A 14,993-nucleotide genomic window follows, 5' to 3' on the forward strand; every position below is an offset into this window, starting at 1 on the left:
ACTGCCATGCAGCTCCAGACTCACCCACTGAGAGAGAGAGGGACGGGGGAGAGGAGAGGGGGAGGGAGGAGCTGTTGATGTTGTCAGATGGGGAAAAGGATGGTGATGGTGACGGTGATGGTGATGACAAAGTTGGTGGATAAAGGTTGGTAAATTAGAGGTTAAATATTAAAGACAAAGTAACTGAAAAGTGTGAGCTAAGGAATGAGAAGAAGATGCATAAGAGGAACAGGAAAAGGGTATTTTATATTAAGAAGTCACACTCTGTGGTTACAACATGTTGCAGAGCCAAAAATACATATCTGCATACTGCAAAAAACATGCACCTTACTGTAAAGACACACATGAACACACACACACACACACACACACACACACACACACACACACACACACACACACACACAAGTGAACAACATTATTCCCCCCTCTGCCCCACTCCTTAACAGATGGCGCAGAGTGCAGCCAGTGAAACAGATAATCCGTTATTGTTCTGAATATTTTGATTATTGTCTCCGGTTGTCATTTCAAAATCATACACAAATCACTGCCTAACCTTAGCTTGATCCTGGGCTTACCGCTGCTCTGAAGCTAATATCTTTGGCTCAGGGCCCAAAGCCGTATTGTAATATAACTGAGAGTGCTATTCCATAAGCTTCTCATTTTAGAAATTGACAACGTACAAGATTTGTTTTATTTAGAGAGCACAACAAGAGGCTTGTGGGAGATTTGAGGAAGGTGTTTACAATTTCTGCTGCTTTCGAGTTAATCCACAGATGTACAAAATGTGGATATTTTTCTCACATTTCCAGGCAGTCAAATATATTATCCTTCGCCCTAAGTGGTGAGGGATAATATATCATCTCTTTATTGAATTTGCTCTCGATGGAAAAAAAAAGTTGAATGAATGAACCCCACTTGATGAAATATGATTTTTTTTTAACAACAACAAAGATAATTTTGTGCATCTTCTAAAACTGACACTCCCCCACCCTCTTTTTATTTTAATTAAATTCATAATGAGTGCAGCTCGACCCTAAATTAGTTATAATCAATAATTCTAGCCGTGGCCTGATGCCAAGTATTGATCTGTGGTTAATGTTTTTGTTCTGCGGTACGCATGATGCCCGGGGACAATAAAAGACCAGTGAGATTAAGACAATTAGGGGATTGACTGTTATCCAGAAGACGAGAAAGAGAAGAAGAGGAAGATTAAATAAGGAGATTTAGGTCAAAGTGGTGATGTCCAGAGGAAGGAAGAAGGAGGGGCAGGGAAAAGGTGGGAGGAGGAGGAGGAGGAGGAGGAGGAGGAGGAGGAGGAGGAGGAGGAGGAAGGATTGGGGTCAGAGAAACTGATCACTGCAACCTGAGAGGTTGTCTCTGACTGGGGAAGAGAGTGATGGAGGGAGGGAGGGAGGGAGGGAGAGGCTGATTCCTGGCATGCCCACATTGGATTGATCAGAACAGCGACATGAGCTGTCACCTACTGTGCCTCACCTGATTTCCTCAGCAGGCACGCCTGTCTGGGGATTTTCCTTATCTGTCTAGACTCCTGAATCAGCACTAGATATTCTTATGTTTTCTTTGGACTTCTCCTCCTCCACTGTCTCACTCTCATCCCTCCCCCCACGCCCCCTTCTCTTGAAAGCCTAATTAGCAGACATTTTTATTGATCCGCTGGATTTGCTTGTGAAATCTCCTTCTCTGTCTGCCAGACAGATCTTGGCTAAAGTCTCTCTCTTTAGCTGGTGGTCTGTGCGACTGTGGAGGAGGGGGCGGTGGTGGCGCGTGGCCCACCTGTTGACCACAAACCAAAAGCGTGCAGACTTTGCTACACCCTTACATCACCCCTTTCTTATCCTGAGTCTCCCCATCATCTCTAAGTCTCCCAATACCCCCTATAGCCCCCCAGTGTCCCCCTCACTCTCCTGTTGTTGTCGCTAGTGTAATTAGGGCCTGCTAGAATTAAATGTACGTGCTGTAGGAGATTGCAAGAGTTAGCAATAATTAGGGTTTCAAGCCATTTGCGTCTCATTAGTTCAGAAAGTAGGGGATTGAGATAAACACCCTCTGATAATTGAGAGGCATGGAAGGATTATGGAAGCATTATAAATCACAAATTAGCCATAAGAGCTAATGGCTAATAAACAAACATCTGTTGGCACGGGCTGCATATGTAGGTAGTTGTACTAAGCAGCATATGTAGATAACATCTGCTTACTGAGGTAAGAGAAATATACTTATACTCCAATACGCTACAAAACAAAAGTTTTTTTGATACGCATAAAGTGCATTTTTAATTAGATAATATCTCATTTGCTTATTAAAACATAAAATTTCAGAAAAATGGTAATCCAAAAAAATAACTGTCTTAATGTAAATGATCAACTGTGGAAGTTTCATGGCAATATCTATTAGTATATTAGGATATCTCAGATTCTGAGCAAAAAATCTCCACTTAAGCAGCACTTATATACACCAGCTTTATTCCTATCTATATTTTTTCATTTTTTTCATATATCATTTATAGCCTGAATTATAGAATATTTTAATCTGAAAAACATGGCGAAGATTGATTATTTTATCACAGTTGACAGATTTTTTGGGGGGGATATTTGGAGTGATAAAAAAGAGATACCCACAATACCCTCTTTAAAAACAAACTGAAACAAGAATCTTGAACCTGGCTTTATCCAGTTTTCTGGAAATGTATGCTAAGTGTTGCATTTTTAATTGGATAGTGCTTCATTTTCAAATTTAAACATAAAACTTCATAAAAATTGTAATAAAGAAATAATTCTCATAAGTAATCAACTCAGGAAGATTCGTGGTGATATCTATTGGTCAAAAGTTTCACCTTGTTTAGCTGCAACGTCTCCCCACAAGATTTTACTTAAATAGATCAAATAAAATATAATAATAATATAAATGCATAAAATATAACACAGTGCATTATTAAAGATTAAGGGCAAATCCCAATTCTCTTCCCTTAACCTTACTCCTTGGTTTCAAGTGCACTCGCCAGATAGATTCCCCTCAGCGATGAAGGGGTAGTGTTGAGGGGCAGGGAATTTTACCTACAAATTGGGACGCCACTTCATACAAATTAGCCTAACAGACGAGTTCCCCTACGTCACGCGTATCGTTGACGTAGGCTTCATGGAGAACTCTGTAGATATTCATGCCGGCTACATCGTAAATTAGCGATTTTCAAGCATTCGTATTCTAACTCAACGCTTACCAATAACAATGTATATGCAGAAACATAACACATTCCGACATATTTTGGATTTTATGCATGCTTATTTGCGAAAATAGCACTTACGATTGTGCGATGGCTTTCTTATGGAGGCTGCCATCTTCCTGGAAAACTTGCCTGGCTGAATAGTTTCACAATGCATCCTGGGAAATCCAATCTTCCCCTCAGTTGAGATGGGTTCGTAAGTAAGGATAGACCGATACATCGGCCGGCCGATATATTGGGCCGATATTTGAGTTTTTTACTTCTATCGGCATCGGCCGATACGCGCGTGGGTTCGCGGATTTATTTTTCCCTGGCATGATTTACAGACAAGCATCCAAAGGCAGCTCTGTGTTGCCAGAAGACCCTACAGCGCACATGCAGCGAATCCTACTGTGTACAGTAGTTGTTGTTTTATTTATGCTTCAGCTTAAATATTTGTTTATTTTATAAAGACATTACTGGAAGATTTAAGAGCACTGAACTCTTTTTTTTTATTTGAATGTATAATAATAATAATAATAATAATAATAGTATTCTACCTGTTCTACCTCAACTTTCCATCTTGTTTTAGTATTTTTTACTGTGCAATAAATGTTTCTTATTTTAAACTTCATTCATTCATTCATCTTCTAACCACTTCATCCTCTTGAGGGTCGCGGGGGGACTGGAGCCTATCCCAGCTGACATCAGGCGAGAGGCAGGGTACACCCTGGACAGGTCGCAGACTATCACAGGGCTGACACATAGAGACAGACAACCATTCACGCTCACATTCACACCTATGGACAATTTAGAGTTACCAATTAACCTAGTCCCCAATGTGCATGTCTTTGGACTGTGGGAGGAAGCCGGAGTGCCCGGAGAGAACCCATGCTGACACGGGGAGAACATGCAAACTCCGCACAGAAGGGCTCCCACGCCCGGGATCAAACTGGCAATCCTCTTGCTGTGAGGCCAGAGTGCTAACCACCACACCACCGTGCCGCCCCTTATTTCAAACTTGAGACCTGTAATATTTGTTATCATTGTGTCATTTTTTTGATGTAAATTGAGGGAGCAAAAGCAGTATCGGCCCCAAACATCGGCTCAAGAAAATCAGCAGTCCATAATCGGTCATCAGCTAAGGGTGATGGAAAAAAAACGGTATCGGCATCGGCCCTAAAAAATCCATATTGGTCTATCCCTATTCGTAAGTGTGCATTGCACGGCCCTTCAAATTAAGTGGGGATTTTAAGGGCTGAAAAGCACTTCCCTAAGCCTTTTGCAGGAACGTGCAAAAACAATAGCTAGGGCCAATTTTGAGGCCCTAAGTCACTTGTACCCAACCATTTTGACTTTAAAGAGCATTAGTGTATGGCTGGGGTACTGCCATGTTTCAGATGAGTTGTCATCTTAATGTTCAAGTTAATTTTAGCTGTTTAGTTGTTTCATCATGCTGATTGTATTCTCAGGTACAGTAGGTCCATCTCATGTTTTGTTTCAGGAATGTCAGGCTTTTCCATTTAACAGAAGATTCAAAGTCTGGCAGGTTGAACAGGTTGTGGGACTTCACAAGATGAGAAAGAAAACTGGTAAACTGGCTCTTGTTACAGAAGCAGTGGAGTGAAATGCACTGCAACTGTCTGTTACTGTGATGTGACTTTTTTTTTGTGTGTGTGACTAAGGCACATTTTTAAGGAACACAACAAGAGATTGCAATCTAAACTAATCTAATAAAAAGAGCATTTGAATGTAAAGCACGGTCATAAAAATCAATATAACCCAGTTACATAAAGCCCATGCAGTCTGGTATATGAATCTGTTTTCTGTTGCAAACAGTATGTAAATATCCCCAACTGGCCCCATGCGACACCACTCATTTGTTCTTCTGCATACTGTATGCTGTTGCCAACTGGTAAGTGTGAACATTCACATATTTAAACTGGGAGAATCACAACAGATACATCAGACATGACTCATTTGATTGAGTCTTTTTTCAATCGCAAATATCTCTCCCATGCACAAAAGACACACGCTAAAAAGAAGAACAAACTGTTCCACAGAGTAAGAGCTGCCAGTAAAAACAAGATGAACAATATGCCGCAAATGTTTGTGGTTGTTACAGTGACAGGACATTGAGCACATACACGACCAAAGATATTTTCTGGCACGAGCAATGCATCCTGCTCATTGCTTCATTGGTTTCAGAGTTTGCAGTGCTGCATGGATTGTGCACAGTCTACAAAACTGTTAACTTCAAGAGGTGACAGTGATTATATGTAGAATGTGGGAGGCTTAATAAAAAACAATTCATAACACCTCTGCAAAATACCATAGATGCTCTGCTCTCAGATCAAATTAGAAGTGTGCAAAAGTCCCCTTGGTTTACTGCATGGTTAACTGCCTGATGATGACGTTGCAGATAAGGATGTTGTCTGTTGAGACCTCTGGCTGGTCTGTCTTCTTCCTTCCTCCTCTGTGATGGCATGCAACCCAGAAGAGGTGTGAAAATGACATGGGTTATTTTGGTTTGTCACAGTCGGCCCCTGAGAAACTGTGAGAAAGTGTGAGCTCTCACTTTGTATTGACCATATAAGGATAAACAGATGTGCAAATGTCTAAGAAAGTGTTAGACTTTTTGAAAGGATCAGTTGAAGTCACAGAATTCTGCACTTAAATCTGTGCTGGTTCTGACTGCAGTTAACGGCTGAATGGCTGAAAGTTGTGTGCATGCACAGTTACAGTAAATGGACTGTTGTTTTGCAATGCCAAATATTGCTGTAGCTTTGAACCACTCATGAAATAGTTTACAAAGAGGCAGAATGACACAAGCATAACCAGGGGGGCAGGTGGTGAAGAGCTTTGAAAGTGAGGAGGAGGATTTTAAAGTTGATGCATTGTTTGATGGGAAGCCAGTGGAGGGAGTGGAGAACGGGAGTGATGTGTTCACGGGACCGGGTGTGGGTAAGGAGGCAGGCCGCAGAGTTTTGAACCATTATGTTAAAGATGATAGTAAATCTTATCTTTGATCTGTACCATCAGGTCACGTCAAGGCCACAAACCTGTTTGGCATCTTCAGTAGTTTTATGTGCACCAACACCCTTGTCTTTATTTGATTGAGTCTTACTAAGAAGCAAGTAACAAAATGTGTAGCTCAGCGTGTGACGTAAACAGTGACATGGAAGGGAAGCTGCGGCTGGTCAGTCCTTCAGCGATTCTATCGTAAGTCGGCCCGCTATTCACCGTTCCCGTCACTTGGCGGTTAATAGCCTCTTCATTTGCAAGGACAAGGAGGGCGCGCAATTCCTTGTCTCTCCAGTTGCTCATCTTTACAGTGTCTGTCAGGTTTGCTTTTCCCTCTTGCTACTAGCTGCTCGCTAGTTCCTGCTATCAGCTGTTTCCTGTTTATCCACCGCCAGTGGCTCGCATGTGCGGCATCATCAACAGCTCCTCCCACAACTCTTCAACAGCCCCTCCCATTGCGGAAGGCCAACTCTGTCTTTTTAACCTAACAGGGTTCCGCCAATATGACTACCCTATGAGGCGGAAAATTGGGCACCTCGGATCAACTCGCCAATCCGGCTCTGTGTGTCTGAACGCTCGCAGCTTGCTGGCAAAACGGCCCAACATTCGCGGAAAATCTGGCAGTGTAAAAGGGGCTTAACACACAGTAGAATGAGCAACAAAGCGGCAACCTGTGAGGCTGAAAAAGAAGCCAACACAGCAGTGCCAAAAACTGCAGTTCTTTGAATGGCCACCAGAGGCTGGCTCCAGAAGTCCCCATGTTAAAATGCCCAACTTGAGAGCAACAGCTTGGTACAAAAAACAGTTTTGGTGTCTATAGCTAATATCAACATTCATGGCAAGTGTACAGGGGGTGATTTTTTATTGAACTCAACCATTTACATTTTACAACGCCACGTCCAAATATGGTCACTTCTGGCTCCAAAAAAACAAGATGGCTAGAGGTCAAAATGTTGAACATGATTCTTCAAAACCAATGGGTGACGTCACAAAAACTCAATAACCTCCCATAGTTCCACAGAATTTAACAATGACCAACGGCTAACAAAAACAATATCCAACACATTGCACCAGCCTTCAAGCAGACGGGGAAAAGAAGAATTTAAGTCTGTTTTTATTTTTTAACCTCCTACGGTAACAGACATTTGACCTCACATCTTCACATCTTAGATCACCTCAGTTGCCCTCTGTCATGGATTGTCAAAGATTATACATCAAGATTAAATTATGCTTTTGTGTTTCAAATCATACCTGGATTATATATGTTGACCCCCCTGACCTATAGATACCACATATTTTTTTTTTTTTTGCCCCATATGTAAATGCAATTGCTTCGATAAGCTTGGAAGCAGTTCTTATCTATCATTTCATGGTCTTTGTCTTCCAAGGGCTTCTTCCAGTGAAATTACAGCATCCCCGAAGCAATTGAGCAGGTGGAGCAAGTTCAGAAGCATCTGAACAAAGCCGGATAGTTGCCAAGCCGCACTTTGATGTGTATAACTTGGACAGGAAGCACATTTTTTTAAAAAGCCCTAAGTAGATGCTTCTTATCTATCTGTTGCCGTACAAACAGTAAATGAAAAAAAACCCCTCTGCTATTTGCACAATAGAGTTTACAGAAAAGTGATGACAACGGATTTGTGAAGACAAAGCACAGCAGGGACAAACTCTGACTTTAGGATTTCCCACTCGTCTGCTGATAACAGCGGGACTTCCAACCACCGAAGACCTCCACTCATTAAGAAAAGAAGCCTAACAAAACAAAGATGCTTCCAGGAAAACAATTGCCTGCGCATGTTAGTAATGAAACACAATAATGTAATCTTACATATTTAAGGTTCAGCCTTTAGGGATAATCCCTCTGGTTAAAGGGATCTGATGAAAAACTAAGCTGGTCAGGCTCAGTAAACAACAACCTTCTGAAAAGTGATGTTGCTGTGGCTACTTCCTATAGGTCATTGACTTCCTGCTAAAGTGAATCTGGTTGTCGCTGGGGACAATAACTACACTACGACAGTAACAATGAATTAACAACCAAGTAATCCTCTTTTTTTTGTCTTAGGATCTGCTGCTCAGCTGTTTACTGTTTACCAGCTGGGAAAACACCAGGGGCAGGGAGCACTGATAGAATCAGAGGGATTGGGGGCACCCAGAAACTAAGAAAGATAGAGTGAGTGATGTAAACATTGTCATCACCCAGCCTTGAGTTTCATATATTTCGGGGTGTGGTTGGATTGTGACTCAAGGCCAAGAAACTGCACGCGAACAACGTGAGCTGTCACACTGCTATCATGACTGGATTGTTTCCACTTTCATTCTCATTCTAAAAACACAAACTGGAACTCGATCTGACAACATTACTGACAACCTGTTACCTTAACAGTAATGCAGCCAAGCATGAAGTTTCTGTTATTTTGTGTTATCTCATATTCCCTTGGTAGATCTTATCACATGATCTTCTTACCAGCTTTTTTCCTTTAACATCATCTCATGGTTTCTGAACTTTCCCAAATGCTTGTAAGTCGACATGAGCTGGGATTTTTTTGTCTGAAATGATGATACTCATGCTTTTCAGACTGCCATAAACCATAGGCTTCGACTACTTGCCCTATCCTTGAAGAGCACCTGATTTTCTAACACCTAGTTTCTTGAACCAGAATGGCACTCCCTTTTTTGCTTCATTGTCAGTGACTCAAAAGCTGTCAGTCAGTTTTATTAATGTTATGTGCAACCCAGTCACCAGAATAAAGGCTGGCATTTTGCAAACCGCGGATATGTAACATTTGTACATTATTATGTAGCTGATATGTTGAAACTTTACTTTATCAACAACTCTGCGGTTATCATGTGGCTATATTTAGGCACAAAAACCACTTTGGCCCTGTCTACAGCATATACAGATATTTTCATGAGTGGATATTTTCTCTATGGTTTGGTCTCACACACACACACACACACACACACACTGAATTTTAGGTCACTAAAATGGAGATTTTTTAAAACACCTTCTTAGGTGCAGCTTTTTCAAAACTACTGTGTTTCAGTGTGGACATGTAAAATGGAGCCTTTGGGAAACTATGGGTCCGTCCCAAGTCTCTTATTTTTATAGTGCTACTGCTAGCTCCTCGCTTGAACCGAAAGTCGTTCGAGGTCCGCCATCTTCTAGGCCGTCCCAAGTCTCTTATTTGTGCAGCGAGGAGCTAGCGCTAGGAGCTAGCAGCAAGCTTTAAGCAGCTACGAGCTAAGATGGTCGAGAGCTTCCTATCCAGAAGAGTTTTTCAGCTGAACGCCATGACATTTAAATACCCGCCCTCTACATCTGGCACATTTGAATGAGATGGCGGAGAAACAGTGCAAGTGTACCCGTTACATGCATTCTTTGCAATGAAACGTTGTAATTCACATGCCTACGTGACTACAAAGAGTAACGTTAATGATATTTCGTGCAAGACTGTCATGTTGTAATTAAGTTTATTTCATTCACAACCCATTGTGTTGTTCAGCGGACTGCTGGTGATGTGTGGCACACACACACACACACACACACACACACAAACACATTTGCCCATCATTAATTGTCCTGTATGCCATGTGAGTGGAATAATGTTTAATAGCCTGTAGGTAATATTAATTATTAATATTAATATTAATTAATATTATTACTTTGATTAATGTTGTTGTAAGCTACTGTCATTACCGTCTGTCCTGCATCTCTCTCTCTCTCTCTCTCTCTCTCTCTCTCTCTGTCTCATTATGTCATACGGATTACTGTTAATTTATTATGTTGATCCGTCCTGGAAGAGGGATCCCTCCTCAGTTGCTCTTCCTGAGGTTTCTACCGGTTTTTTCACCCCATTAATGGGTTTCTTGGGGAGTTTTTCCTGATCAGCTGTGAAGGTCCTGTAAGGACAGAGGGATCGTATGCTGTAAAGCCCTGTGAGGCAAATTGTGATTTGTGATATTTGGCTTTATACATAAAACTGATTGACTGAGGCAGACTGACAGGTCTAATATGTCTTATTCACTCAGCAGCTGACTTGTTGAATGATGGCGAGTGGATTTTATAATAGTGATAATAATGATGATGATAGTAATAATGATAATGATGCTCATCACAGTGACAGTGGCAGGGCTACAGACCGTTCTGTAATTGCACAAACTTTGGCAAATGACTCAATAACAATGGTAATACATGCAAAAGTGTGTGACCAGAGTAATGACGGCGGGGGGTGGGGGTTACTGTTTTGGTCAGTGAATATAAGGAGACTTGGGATGTATCCATAGTAACGCCAGACGCTGGCTGCTTTATGGAGCAGATCCAGCGGTGTGGAATGGACGTCGCTTCACGTGACGCTTCAGTGGAAAGGACGTCTCATGTCTCTTAACTGACAATGCTCGCTCATCGCTCCTAGGACTAGCTCCTCACATTTTTTCCTGTGTACTAACCTGGAAATCCAGATGCCCCGCCCCTAGCGAATTCGAATTTGCACTGCACTGGGATCTGGCCCCGACGAGCAGAGCCCTGTGAATCGCCATCAGACCAATCAGATCAGTCTATCTGACAGAGGCAGGCTCTGGTAACATGATGAGGACAACGCTGCGCCGTAGGAGTAGAAAAGTAAACAGCCAAGATGGCAGCTGCCGAAGGACCGCGTCCATTCAGTTTAGCTTTGGAAGAAATGCTAAGCCAACTACACTTATCTTTTTCCTTGAGAGAGGAACAGAAGACTGCCCTAGAAGCCAGGAAGGAAGTATTTGCCGTTTTGCCGATGGGATACGTCAAAAGCATAATATATCAGTTAGCCCCACTGGTCAGCAAACCAATGGGGCTAACTGCAATAAATACGTCACCTTGTTTTTTGCCCTGATTGGCTATCGTGCTATCCAATTGCGTCCGGTGGCATTTGAAATGCCTCAGTTAGTGCTGCCCCTTGGGTAGTAAGGACAAAAAACTTTCTAGATTTGAGTCTGGACTTTCAAAAAACTCAAAAAACTTTCTAGATTTGAGTCTGGACTTTCAAAAAACTCAAAAAACTTTCTAGATTTGAGTCTGGACTTTCCAGGCTACATGTAGACAGGAGTATTTTTAAAAGGAGGGGGAAAATATCTGTTTTCTATAATATCTGCATATGTGTAGACAGGGCCTTAGTTATGGTTTGAGAAAGATCGTCTTCTGACTTAAAACACCCACGTTTGGTGGCACAAAAGCCACTGTGAAAAACTGGTCACTTGGCAGCCATCCCACCTAGGTGTCACTCCATACACCATCCCCTCCACCTGCAAAGTCAGTTCAACACGTAATCAGAACTTCGTTACTTTACAAACGTTGATATAATACATATGAAACATACAAATGTAACATATCCTGTGTATACACATGGTACCACAGTACATTCCTGCTACATTCAGTGTATTTTACAAGTACTGATTTACTTAATATTTTGTTATATTTTATCCTTTATTGTAACTTTTACCACTCTATATATTTATATCCTTACATTTAGTTTCTCTTTTTGCTTCTACTTGTGTGATTTTATATTGGGGGCGGGGGTGGGTTGGGAACCGGAGGGTCGCCTGTTCAAGTCCCCGTCCGGACCAGAAATATGGAGCGTGGACTGGTAGCTGGAGAGGTGCCAGTTCACCTCCTGGGCACTGCCGAGGTGCCCCTGAGCAAGGCACCGAACCCCCCAACCGCTCAGAGCGCCTGTCATGGGCAGCCCACTCTGACATCTCTCCACTTAGTGCATGTATAGGTCCAGTTTGTGCATGTGTGTGTTCGGACCTGTGTGTAATTGACAACAGAGTGAAAAATTGAATTTCCCCTCGGGGATTAATAAAGTATATAAAAATTAAAAATGAAAAAATTAAAATTAAATTAAAAATTCTTTTTTTATAGGTACTTCAATTACATTGTTAGAGGGAGCCTGTGACCAAAGTTTTTCAATGGCAACAACTGGTCTTATGATTGTTGCTTATTTGACAATAAAAAAAAATATCTTGAACCTTGACTCTATCTGTTGGTTGCAGAAACATACCAACATTTCTTTTAGTGATCATGCTGCTATGTGTGTACATGTGTCTAAAACAAAGTGGTATAAAACCAAATTGTTTATTTTTGTCTGTAACTCAAACTCTACCTTTAGATTTATCCAGATCCAGAAGTTTTTTCATAGAAAAAAAGACATCTTGATTTGGCTTGTTCTTTTATCTTGACTTAAAACATGTACCCCAGGCAATGGGCAACTTGGTTTCCCATTGCTTGGGGTAGGCCTACATGTGTAGTGGGGCTTGCGGTGGTGCTAATTTGTGGACTCAGTGGTTATTGATGGGTAAACAATAGGATTATTTACTTAAAACTCCTAATTGCCCTGTTTGTTTTCTTGTAGCACAGGGAGACAGATTTGCCACATCCTAAAATGGGCATCAGCTCTTTGTTGTATTATTGACGATTCAATACTTTCACATTTTGCATCATTGCTTTTTACTGAATGTAAATGCAAATACATTTACATTAGCTGGAGTCACAGTGAATTTTAATTTGCTCTTGTTGGATGACTCAATCAACCTTTAGTGTAACACTTCCCAAACCTTTAGTCTAATGTAACACTTCACTGTCTCCTTTTTTTTCCACCAGCAGTTAATTGAACTTGCTTGTACAATCAACATTTGGTAGAACAGGTGGCAGCTTTCCCTGCTCTGTAACTGACCCTGGAGAAGCATAGACTTAGATGACTGCATAGCAACAAGTGTCCTTTAAAACCAGACTGTTAGAAAACACCCAGGTACCACCAACTTAGCATTATCAGGACTCAGGTCGCATCCCTTTGTCTGATTTTCTCTGTCTCAGACAGCTTCAATATAGCTGACCTCAGGTCTTTCCTCCACTTATCCTTTTCAGCTCGTCTGGTGCCGTTATCTCCCTCCTGTCCTCCCTCCCTCTTCGCGCAAAGGCCCAGTTTCTTTTGCCCTGCGCATGAGGATTCCCCCCCTGGAAAAAAAAAAAAAAAAAAAAAGTGTGTCTGGAGCTATCCGATGTCCCGGATGTGATGTGTCCAGGAGTGAGATGAGTCGGCTACCCTGCTATCCTGGAGTGCCAGGTCTTTAGCCTCTGAGCCCTGAGCCTGAGCCCAGACTGTCTGCAAATTAGAGAAATTAGCCCAGCCAGGCGCAGGCCAGTGAAAGAGCCCAAATCCTCACCTCCCCTCCCTTTCCACAGCACACACACACACACACACACACACACACACTCCATCTAGCACCACCATTAACCCCCACGCCACACTGGGCAGTAAAGCTCCGCTCTTGGAATAGCGGTCTTGCCATATGGCAGCCAATTTATTATTTCAGCCAGCCAAGTTAAGAAAGAAAGGAGGAGAGGAGGAGGGGACGGACACAAATATAGTTCTAATGTTTAATATAAAGATGTGGCCTCAGCAGCTTATAGCAGTTAAAAATAAAAATGACAGCGTGGAAATATATGTCCAGTTCTTTGCACTTGAACAATATTTGTCAAATACACTTTCTGTTTGTCTTTAACTATTCTGTGAAGCCTGGAAATCAAGTGTTTGTCTTATATTTCTTGCAGCTTTTACATTGTGTTTCATATAAGTGCACCTTGACACCTATGCACACTACGCACTTTCTTGCGCACACACAAATACACTCACACATACACACTGTGATACACATTTCAAACTTTTTTTCTGCTTTTGTGCTTGCCATTACTTTTATGATGTCATATACGTTTCTGTATGTTAATTTTTGTGTTCTTTACTAAAAAATTTTGGGCGGAGGTTTCAAATAAGCCCACTTTGGGTTTCTTCCTCTCCTTGCACTGCTTATTATTTGCTATTTTTGTCATTTTTTAGTGTCTTAAATTGTCCAAAAAATACAGAAAACATTCAAAAAACAAATAAAACTGAACAAAAATCAAACACACTTTTAAGGAACAAGGAAATCAGGCATTGAGTCCAGCATGACGCCTATAATTTTTTGTTTTCAACATTCAGCCCACAGGTTATGTAACATTTGGTAAATTTAGGTAAAGATAAATGCTGTAAATTACAATAATACAACTGTATCTATTTCTGCACAGTCACTTCTGCCACCAGTGATAAAATGACATATACTTTATTTTTGTGAAATGTTCCACATCACAAGTAAAAAGCTCGATATCATCTTTTTTAATGTACAGAAAAATTACATTTATTTCACGTAATAAATTTGACAAATTCACATGTAAGTTCATGTGTTTGTAAGACATTTCACATATGAAAACTTAAATTTCACACGTGCTTCCTTGCACAGGCTGCATCTCCACATATAGACGAGTCACATTCTCTTTTTTTTACCCTCCATATGTTGTTTTAACAGCTCTCTCCTGTCCTGACTATCTTTATGCAGGCCACCAGGTGAGGTGACCCAGAGCTCTGTATTATTAGACCGTGTGTTTGTGTGTGTTTGAAAGTAAAGGGGATGCTCACCAGACAGGTGTCTAAGTCTCTTCCCTGCGTGCCTGGATGACCTGCCCTACATCTGTTACCTGTGAATGAGTGAAGCTCGCCATTCAGCACAGGGCATGGAAGACGTGTACAAGAGAGATCATCAGTATATTGTTTTTACATTTCTTGTTTTGCCTATTCCCTGATTGAATTACAATTTAGATATAAAAGAAAATTGTGCTTGTGTGTATTTGTATACATTTGGGATTAATTCAGTGTGTGTGTGTGTGTGTGTGTGTGTGTGT

This window comes from Epinephelus fuscoguttatus, linkage group LG17 (genome assembly GCF_011397635.1).
Source record: "Epinephelus fuscoguttatus linkage group LG17, E.fuscoguttatus.final_Chr_v1".
Taxonomy (NCBI): Eukaryota; Metazoa; Chordata; class Actinopteri; order Perciformes; family Serranidae; genus Epinephelus; species Epinephelus fuscoguttatus.